We start from the raw sequence: 11,430 nt of genomic DNA, 5'->3' as shown, positions 1-11,430 counted from the left end.
AAAAACATGTTTTCCTCAGAAAAGTAAAATAACACGAACAAATAACTTGATTACTTTAACAGTAATAAAAACATGAAAAAATAATAATCCCAGAGACATGGCATGGGTGTAGAGATTATCGGCCATTTTACAGATGAAATCTTGTGACCAGTCGGAAAGATATACGAAAAATGGTATGTTTTAAAAAGCGTGAAAAACGTTTACGTTTAAAAGTTTTATTATTGACCGTAATAGTAAATTTTACAGTGATTTCATCGTACATTATATCGCTATTGATGTTGATTAGTGTCATCACATAAATTAATTATAGTTCATACATTACCCTTAGCCTATCAAATGGTATTATTATCACTTCGTAACTTACCATTTATACGAGTATGAGTTCAAAACTGTGCCTATGCCGTAATGATATTTTTCTTACGCCCACTAATCCTAAGCCTAATATTAGATATGGCTAGACTTTTCTATATTAACAAATTCTATTTTAAAAGACATGAAATTTGATTTATTAGTCATTAGTCCTAATAGAAAAAAAATATACAGGTAACGGTACAGGAAGAGCTTATTGCTAATACAAATAACTAATATGGTGACATTAACTTAAAAAAATTAATTATTTATATAATGCTTTCGACTTCAAGGTTACAACACAACATATTATTATTACAAAATAACCTTTAGTACAGGCAAAACCAGTTAAAAATTTCACATAGTACATCTCAAAATAATTAGTTTAAGTTTAATTCAAATGCCATTAATATAAACCAAAGTATTTTCAGTTATGAAACTGAAATATACATTTTCATAACGTATGAATTAGTTAATACTGATTCAACTCAACATTACCTTCTTTCATTGCTTAGTTGTAGGTAACCCTTTCTATATTGTCTTGGTCAGTTTGACCAGCATTGCAACCACTATATAACTATGAATATGTATATACAGCAACTTTTAATACAGTAAATGTACATTCACAACATTTGTTAAGCTTTAGTAAACATAAATGTCTTTTTGTACATAAAGATAATATTTTGTGATTATTTTTACTAGTGATTTGTCAATGAATTTATAGACTCAGACACTGACAAGTTTGCAAGAGAGGTTGTTGTGATAAAATATTTTTTGTTCCTTTAACAGTTTTAAAATTTTGCATAAATTTTGAAGCTCATAAATGAATATATATATATATATATTCTCTTATTTTTTTTAATACTGTAGGAAGTCAGCCCATTTGACCCATCATTAAACTGCTGTAAAAAATTATGAATAAAATTAAAATATCCTTTTTTTCTTTTTAATAATTATTTATCATAAAATACCTCAAGCTCATAAGATTTTGAACAATTTATCATGCATAACAAACTAAACATTACCTGGCAGATGCATAGTACGGGCTACAACATTGAATTATATCACACATGAGCTCTTTGCATGCATACCTCACAAAGATATATCTTATTTTTTGTTTTGTTATTTATATTTTCTAATGTAATTAATCTCTATTTTTCAATTATTTTTATAACAATGAATTAAAAATACAGAAACAAGCATTTTAGTACTTGTATGTGGGTCTTTTACTTCATAATAAAAGTTTATAGTGTTAAAAACATTAACCTTGATATTTGGTACCATTATTGTTAGTACTTTACTAAGTTTTTATTTATTTCATATATTTGACTTAGAACACAATAATAACATGTGTAAAGCATGCATCTTGTATAAATATTACAAGTTAACTGTCTTTCTAACTAAACTGTGAATGTGTTAAAATGATTCCTGTAGTCAACAGGAATTAAAAAAAAAAAGAAAAACCTGTAAATTTATTGCACCAGTCCATGTGGTTGTACCTCTATAAGGGTACAACAGAACTGATAACTTGTAACTTTCATTTGCATTTCTAGATCATGTACAATCATACATTTTACTTGCTCAGGGAGAACAGAAGGATCCAACCCCTGATTCTTTTGTGAATACAATAAGATGAGGACTCTAAAGTTTGGGATTTGGAAAAGACATGCTTTTGTAAAAGGGTGAATGACTTATTAAGTGAGTTTGCAATCTGCAGTAGTGGCAGCCAGGACTTTACAGTTTAAAGGGAAATTGCTACCTGAAAAACAAGCTGTGGATATGCAGGACCAGATGGTCCTTTGTTGTCTTCTACAGTGTCACTTATTTTTGTCTTTCAACAAAAACTGGCTTCTACAATGTACAATTATATTTCCATGGGAAAAGTGATTTTTTTTTTTTCATGGTATGGTTGACATGATGAAGTTCTGTTGGTGTTTCATCTTTTGTGTTTGATTATCTGTGTGATTGTGATGAGCTACAATTAATTTGGTTTTGATGATTTCAGTAAAGGAATGGTGACTAGTAGTGCTGTAACAAGGGTAGATTTTAACCTTCACTTGCATAATTAATGAACATACCTGGTAAAAATGATAATAAACAACAGAACAGAGTAATGCTAATAGTTCAATTAGAAAATAAATGTGGACTTTCACTGATAACAGAAAGCTACAGTGTTTCAAATAACATTGATTAAACAAGTGCCTTATGGGTATAGGGTTACACTTGTGGTAATTTTTCAACATTAAACTTCTTAGTTTGTTTTATATGTATTCTACTGTAACACTTCTCATACAACTTGTACAGTAGGTATTCGGTACATTTTAATAATGTGAAGCAATGCAGCTCATAAACTTCACCATATTGATGTACTCTGATGCTCAGAATACTCTGTTTTATATCCATATATTTTGATGTTTTCTACCTCAATACAACTTTTGTTTAAGTAATGGGTAGTAAGAAAAAACAGACATGGATTGATTGTTCTGTATGAGTGACAGTGTATAATTACTATTAAATATCAAATGGTTTCTGTTAACAAGAGAAAAACAAAACAGACATGGATTGATTGTTCTGTATGAGTGACAGTGTATAATTACTATTAAATATCAAATGGTTTCTGTTAACAAGAGAAAAACAAAACAGACATGGATTGATTATTCTGTACGAGTGATGGTGTATAATTACTATTAAATATCAAATGGTTTCTGTTAACAAGAGAAAAACAAAACAGACATGGATTGATTATTCTGTATGAGTGATGGTGTATAATTACTATTAAATATTAAATGGTTTCTGTTAACAAGAGAAAAACAAAATAGACATGGTCAGTGATGTCGAGAAAACTCACTTGTAGAGAAATATATATGCAAAAACGGCTCGTTTGGGTTGAGAAAATATTTTACATAGAAGAGCGAACAATGTTTCGACCTTCTTCGGTCATCATCAGGTTCACAAAGAAAGAAAGAGGTAACTGACTGGAAGCTGACCACATGTTTGGAAGGGGTTGGGTAACTGAGTGTTGGAATGTAGAGGGCGGTGTTAGATGTTTGAATATATAATTTTATTTTATTTAATATAGGTATAAAGGCATTCCTTTATATTGGTTTATTTTGGGTTTAAGTTGTTGTTTAAGTAAGGCTTCTTTAATTTTGCTTTTGTTTATGTTTGTTTCTTTATTTAGTATTTGAGTGTTTTCTATGGTTATGTTGTGTTTATTTGACTTGCAGTGTTCGAAAACATGTGAAGGTGACTTTTTATGTTCTTTGAATCTGGTTTCCATTTTTCTACTTTTTCTCCAATATAGAAGTTGTGGCAGTTATTACATTGTATTTTATAAATAATGTTGGTGTGGTGTTTGTCAGTGTAGTTTTTACATAGTATAGACCTCAGTTTTGTACCTGGTTTTTGAATAAATTTGGTATTAACTGGAATGTCATATTTTGTTAATAGTTTTTGCCAAATGTTGGTTATTTGTCTGCTGATGTCAGGAATATATGGTATGCAGCAGTATATGGTTTTGTGATTTTTTGATCCGTGAGATATATTTAGTTTTGTTGGTTAATTTTGCTTTCTGTCTAGGTGTGTGCGTATAATGTTTTCTACGGTTTGTGGAGGAAACTTATTGATGTTGATGAAGTATTGTTTTATTTTGTCTAATTCATCGTTAATTTTATCCGGTGAGCATAGTTTTATGGCTGTGTTTATTTGGTTTCTTAGTATGGATTGATTGTTCTGTATGAGTGACAGTGTATAATTACTATTAAATATCAAATGGTTTCTGTTAACAAGAGAAAAACAAAACAGACATGGATTGATTGTTCTGTATGAGTGATGTATAATTACTATTAAATATCAAATGGTTTCTGTTAACAAGAGAAAAACAAAACAGACATGGATTGAATGCCACCTGATGAATGTTTGAACATAGCCCTAGACCTCTGTAAGATAAATTACTTGAGATTACTGCTTTTTCCAGCATTCTCATCCATATAAAATATATGCATTGCACTGTAATTGTAAGACCTAAATAATATGTAGAATAAGCAAGGGATTTGCTGTTTTCAAACTCAGCCAAATGTATATAACAAGGTTTTGTTGGGTTGTTTCATTTGCGTGTTTTCTTAAGTAACACTTAATGTTTTCATACATGTTAGTAAATAAATTGCATACTACATTTGTGAAGACAAATACTGATTTAAATACCTCTCTTCACAACAGAGAGTTTCACCAGTATGTTATACAAGGTTATTAGTATTGAATTTAAAATTGTCAGAAAAATAAACCAATAACTTTTTCGATTATCATATTTGAACAGGGTGCTGTTTTGGCTATTGAGATCAGATCTCATTCCTCAAAATATGTAATTCAGCTTGTTTGTAAGACTGATATACACTTTCACTTACAGAAATCTGTTTTGAGCCTGTGCAGAATAATTTGTTGTTATTGTACTGTAATATCACATTTAATGTAGTGAGGATTTAAATTATATTCAGATTGTGTGGTGTAATAAATTAATGTATATTTAAAGAGTAAGAAAACATTAAAGAACACGATAATATTTTATCTTAGTCCCAGTAAGACAACTATTTTAATGTATAATTGGACTGTTTTTTAATATTAATAGTGCTTTCATGGCATCATGTGGTAGTGAAGTGACAATGACATTGTCTTTGATAGTAATTAAAACCATCCAAAATGTGTGGAATAAAAGGCAAGTTTGTATACAAGATGTTCTTACTGGTGAATCCAGTATAGATTTTGCAAGTGTTAAAAAATTTATGGTACTAAAATTTGAGTAAATTTACTAAGTAGTAAGTAAATACTAAGTAATTTGTTCTTTTTATATTTATTACAGTGATGTTGAATAATTATATTGTTATTTTATATTGTAATCTTTTATTTATTCTAGAGTTTCTTTGGGTTTGGCCAGACAGCAGAGATTGACATAATTCTTAGTGGCTCGGACACCAGAAAATTAGCAGAAATCAAAACTGAAGATGGAAAGAAGGAAAAACATTATTTATATTATGATGGAGAGTCTGTGTCAGGAAAGGTAAAACATTAGAACATCAGAATTTACCTTTAAATTTTAGTATCTAATCATAATTTTTTTTTAAATATATGGCCAAAAGGTTTGCTTTATGTCTATGTTTTGATTTTTATAATGCAAAATCTCACAAAATGTCTACAGCTATATAAAAAAAACAAACCGCTATTATGAAAAGGCCATGGGTATGAATTTGTGTTAAAGGAATATAACTGAAATATGCATGGTTGTGTATAGAAAAGGAAGTAGACCAGTGTACATACAACAGCTTATGAAAGTTTATATGATCTTCTATAAGAGTTAGGATAATTTGATTATTCTCACAGAAAACTTGGATAGTTGGAATAATTGATAATAGTAATAATGAGAAACGTATTTTGATTAGTTGATTATTTTCATGTGTTGTGACACTAATTAATTAAGCTAAACAATCTTGAATTAAAGAACATAACAGCGAAAAATTATAATAGAAGTAATTTAATTACTTGTATACTTGGAAACATTAATTTTGATTAGTTGATTATTATGTGTGAGAATAATTGATTATAGTATTATTAATTAAGTTTTACCTGATATTAATCAGTGTATTTAGTCATCTCTAAATCTATAAAGTGATAATTGTAAATACTCTTTACATATCAGTGTCACACTTACACTTTGATGAAGTTTACACAGAGTTCGTATTGGTTTTAAAATTGTCACCATTTATACTATTTTATAAAACTTTATTAACCCTCTTACGATGAGCTCAGTATAATATACACTACTTATACATGTTTCTACATGTTAAGTATTTATGCTGTGGCTTTTGATACAGTGTATGTAACTTCACAAAAGTTAGTAAAACTTTTAGTAAAGATTGCAAGTGTTTTTATTTTAAAAAACCAGACTTTTAAGTAATTAATTTTACTAATGATTTGTTTGTGAAAATAGAGTTTATTTGATTACTAGTTCAAAGTGATTTTCATGTTATGATTAAAAAAACTATTCTTTGTCTCAAAAATCTCAAATATTATTTGTGCAATCTCTAAAACCTCCCACATATATTTCAAATGTTTGTTTTTAGTAAGACTTTGTTTTGTCTGTTATTTTTCTACCCTGTGTTTGGTTTGTCATTTTGTAACCTTGTAATCATCATAAAGAAAAAATAGAAATAAATTTATGCTTTTTTCTGTTCTAGAATGACGACAGAATATAACACAGAAATAGAAATGTTTAGTCTAAAACTAAATAGCATGACCTGTATATTTATTATTTTTATTATATTGATCTACCAGTCATGTTTGGCTAACATTACATAACCTCTATTGATGAGGTGCACATGCACTCATTTTATCATGTCCAGTAATATAAAACTGGCCTTTAGTCTTTACAAAGTGACCTGTCTTGGCTATGATTTAGTGGACTGGTATTTTGTCATATACAATCACATTTCAATTATATATTTGTATATAGATTATTACTATTTTTCAACAACACATTTTTCTCAAACATAGCAAATTATATATTCTAGTTACAGTGACCTTTGTATTTGTTTGCTGCTTGCTATAGACCTCTATGCTTTATGAAAGTTTGCAGATATAAAACTAAATATTTTTTAGGGTTAATATATATAACTGAATAATCAGAAAAATCATAAATAACTATATTGATACAATAGAATTTCATATAATTTATCAAGCTTTATAACTAAGCTATATTTAGGTGTAAACAAATTTGAGGGTTTGAAGAGACTAAAGTCACAACCTGCCTCCTTCAAAATAATGTGGAGGCTTTTTAACATATTAAAATTGTTGAGAAAACCACTAGAGGAAAATTTGTAGCTGTTGATTGGTTATTTACAAGCCATATATTGAAGTAAATATATATAAGGAACTGTTTCCAAAAATGGAAGATGAACAGAGTCACTATGTTTGATTCAGTGCATAAGCCTGTTTCCAAAAATGGAAGGAGGTGAACAGAGTCACTATGTTTGATTCACTGCATAAGCCTGTTTCCAAAATTGGAAGGAGGTGAACAGAGTCACTATGTTTGATTCAGTGCATAAGCCTGTTTCCAAAATTGGAAGGAGATGAACAGAGCCACTATGTTTGATTCACTGCATAAGCCTGTTTCCAAAAATGGAAGGAGGTGAACAGAGTCACTATGTTTGATTCAGTGCATAAGCCTGTTTCCAAAAATGGAAGGAGATGAACAGAGTCACTATGTTTGATTCAGTGCATAAGCCATATCTCAGCAAAGTGAAAGGATATGAGGTTTTTATTCTTTTTCCTAGCTTGTCAATTTTATTAATTTGAGTTCATAATTCAAACAACACTATAGATTTGTGATTTTATTATAGTATTTTATATTTTTAATGTTATTTGATTGATATAGGGTGTTAAAATGCCCAGGAAGCTCAAAGAAAGTAATGTCAGTTTTTTGTAATGTACTTTAAGCTAGATTACAAATACAAGTAGTTGTGAAATCTTTAGAGTTTTTCAGGATTGAGTCAAATCAAACATTTTCCTTAGGTACTTGCAGTTGTACCTGCTATTTTGAGTGTTGAGTTATGTATTAGAAGTAATTTGAGTTATTATATATTAGTTAGTGCCATTTTTGAAATAGATCTACAGCATTACACAAGTGTTTAAGCTTGTAGAAATGTTAAAGGAGGAAAACGTAATTTGTTATCATCATTTGGACTGAACATTGAGTTATTTTCACCAAATAATTTAAAAGAACATGCCAAGGAAAGAAGAGTTTACAACACTTTGTGTCAGAATTGAAATATTATGGTGGAAATTAAATGAATATATTTGAACATAGCTGTTGAATATGATAGTTATGAGGTCAAGTAGTGATATTCAAGTATTACTTCAGATCATGAAATTAAGACAAGATCAGGAGGAAGAATATATGATTAAAAAAGACCAGAAGAATGAGATAGGAAGTTAAAAAAATGACCAGAAAGATGGGATAGAAAATTAAAAAAGACCAGAAGAATGGGATAGGAAATTAGAAAAAAGACCAGAAGAATGGGATAGGAAGTTAAAAAATGACCAGAAGAAAGGAATAGGAAGTTAAAAAATGACCAGAAGAAAGGAATAGGAAGTTTAAAAAATGACCAGAAGGATGGGAATAAAAATTTAAAAAAGACTATAAGAATGGGATAGGAAATTAGAAAAAAGACCAGAAGGATGGGATAGAAAATTTAAAAAAGACCAGAAGAATGGGATAGGAAATTAGAAAAATGACCAGAAGGATGGGATAGAAAATTAAAAAAAGACCAGAAGGATGGGAATAAAAATTTAAAAAAGACGATAAGAGTGGGATAGGAAATTAGAAAAAGACCAGAAGAATGGGATAGGAAGTTAAAAAAACGACCAGAAGGATGGGAATAAAAATTTAAAGACGATAAGAATGGGATAGGAAGTTAAAAAAACGACCAGAAGGATGGGATAGAAAATTAAAAAAAGACTAGAAGAATGGGATAGGAAATTAGAAAAAAGACCAGAAGAATGTGATAGGAAATTAGAAAAAGACCAGAAGAATGGGATAGGAAATTAGAAAAAGACCAGAAGAATGGGACAGGAAGTTAAAAAAAATGACCAGAAGGATGGGAATAAAAATTTAAAAAAGACTATAAGAATGGGATAGGAAATTAGAAAAATGACCAGAAGGATGGGATAGAAAATTAAAAAAAGACCAGAAGAATGGGATAGGAAATTAGAAAAAAGACCAGAAGGATGGGATAGGAAATTAGAAAAAAGACCAGAAGAATGGGATAGGAAGTTAAAAAAATGACCAGAAGGATGGGAATAAAAATTTAAAAAAGACTATAGGAATGGGATAGGAAATTAGAAAAAAGATCACAAGAATGGGATAGGAAATTAGAAAAAGACCAGAAGAATGGGATAGGAAGTTAAAAAAACGACCAGAAGGATGGGATAGAAAATTAGAAAAAGACTAGAAGAATGGGATAGGAAATTAGAAAAAAGACCAGAAGAATGTGATAGGAAAATAGAAAAAGACCAGAAGAATGGGATAGGAAATTTAAAAAAAAAGACTGGGAGGATAGGATAGGGAATAACAAAAAAAGACCAGAAGAATGGGATAGAAAATTTAAGAAACATCTAAAAGAATGGGAGAGGAAATTGAGAGAAAACCAGGAAGGTTGGAATAGGAAATTGAGAGAAGACCAGGAAGGTTGGGATAAGGTTTTGAGAGAAAGAAACATAAGATTTAAAGAAAAAAATAAAGCAGACTTCTGACTGAAGTCAAGATTGATGAAACTGTATGGGTATGTAAAGGGATTGCAATGACATGTTTGAATAAATGCAGAATGAAATAGCAAAGCACATAAAAGACACAGTCTAGTCTGAAGTAAAGTTCAAAAATGATATCAACAGATTGAAATCAACATAAAAAAGAATATTAGGAATACAATAAAACACTTAGGAAATGAATGAATAAATCAAAAAATCAAAATGTCTCTTTTTTATTTTTTCATGAGTTCCAACTGAAAACACTATGAACTACCAGATATGCAACAGAAGATCTTAACTAGCCTACACCTGTTACCACTATTGCTGTTGCACATGTCAATTAAGGACTGTTATTGACTGCTCCAGCAATTACATTATGAATTTAGTTGGCCAGTTCAATATTAGGAATTCAGGAAAGTAATGGATGATGATAGAAAGTTATATCAGTCTTAGTTTGAAATAATTTCCAAAGAAAATGAGTGGGAAAGTAAACAGTGAGTTTATCAGCCTTGCTGTCCATTTAAAAGAACCAGCTTTGACGACAACAAGTAACCTTCCAGCTGAGAGCCATAACTATCAAGCATTGGTAGCTACCTTATCCAACAGGTTTGGAGCATCACATCAGAAAGAACTTTCCAGTAAAGTACCACTATTCCTGATGAGAGCCCCAGAGTTGGTGGTGGTTGGTGATGACTAGCTGCCTTCCCTCTAGTCTTACACTGCTAAATTAGGGAAGGCTAGCACAGATAGCCCTCGTGTAGCTTTGTGTGAAATTAAAAAAGAAATCAAACCAAGTCACAAGGATACTAGAAGGGTGGAACTGTTATTGGTGTGGAAACTTGGCCGTTATGGCTGTAAATTTCAATATTTATTAAAACAGCACTACAAGAATGATTCCTTTATTTCATCCAGGTTGAAGGAACAGCCAAGGACTAACCTGACATTGAAAAACAGAAATTAGTTGGACCTTTTAGTCAAGGTTGAACTGATAATACCCCATATATCCTAAACAAAATAAGTTTTTGCTTAAAGAAACTGGTACAAGGGCTTATTGATGGGAAATAGTATTTTAATTTACATTGGTTTTACAGATGCAGTAGCTAGACTTTATTTGGTAATGAAAGGTGGAAAACTTTTCAGATATGAAGAAAGAAGAGGGAGTGATTCAAACATAAGGTTCAAGTAAGAAGAAATTACAAATTACCCTTCTGTAGGAAGTTGTTCAGTGTTTCATGATGTGTAATAAGTAGTTTTACAGTCCATGAGTAGGAAATTCCTGTACTTCAGTACATTAGTTAGCCAGTTGGTTTCCCTTTATAAAATTGATTAAAGTAAAAGGGAGAGATAGAAATGAGTACTGGGCTTTTGGGCTTTTAGATATCACCTTTTGTCATTGTGAAGAAAATAAGAATGAATCCAGAAGGTTTTGCTTGGACTGCTGGAAAGTTAATGAAGTTATAATGAAGAATTCCTACCTACTGCTAAGGATTGCCCTTCCTTGGATGTATTTTCAACATCGTATCTTAAAAGTGGACATTGGAAAATGGTGGTCAACAGTGTAAGTAGAGGGAAGAAAGTCATTACCACATGAAATAGATTGTGGCAGTTTTAACACTTGGATTATGTAATGCTTCTGCTGCATTCCAGTGATTAATGGAAAATGTTTCTGAAATTTGTCTGAATGTCAAACACATTTTCTTGAATGATATAATCTTATAAAAGAAGACCTTTGATAATGTTCATGAAGGGCTAAAGAAGGTTCTGAATTAGTTGAGGAAAGAGAATGTG

The 11,430-nt window shown here is 30.3% G+C and overlaps 1 pseudogene across 1 annotated transcript in view; it reads left to right on the top strand.

Annotated features, from left to right (window-relative positions):
* Window positions 1–24: 24 nt before the first annotated feature.
* The window catches only part of LOC143248499 (vacuolar protein sorting-associated protein 26B-like), a 39,099-nt pseudogene continuing 27,693 nt past the window's right edge, over window positions 25–11,430 (top strand). The window contains exons 1-2 of the transcript XR_013027013.1: window positions 25–173; window positions 5,258–5,401. The product of XR_013027013.1 is annotated as a vacuolar protein sorting-associated protein 26B-like (transcript). The remainder of the gene's footprint in view (window positions 174–5,257; window positions 5,402–11,430) is intronic.

This window comes from Tachypleus tridentatus, chromosome 4 (assembly GCF_004210375.1).
Source record: "Tachypleus tridentatus isolate NWPU-2018 chromosome 4, ASM421037v1, whole genome shotgun sequence".
Lineage (NCBI taxonomy): Eukaryota > Metazoa > Arthropoda > Merostomata > Xiphosura > Limulidae > Tachypleus > Tachypleus tridentatus.
This window is presented reverse-complemented; position numbering and strand designations above follow the sequence as displayed.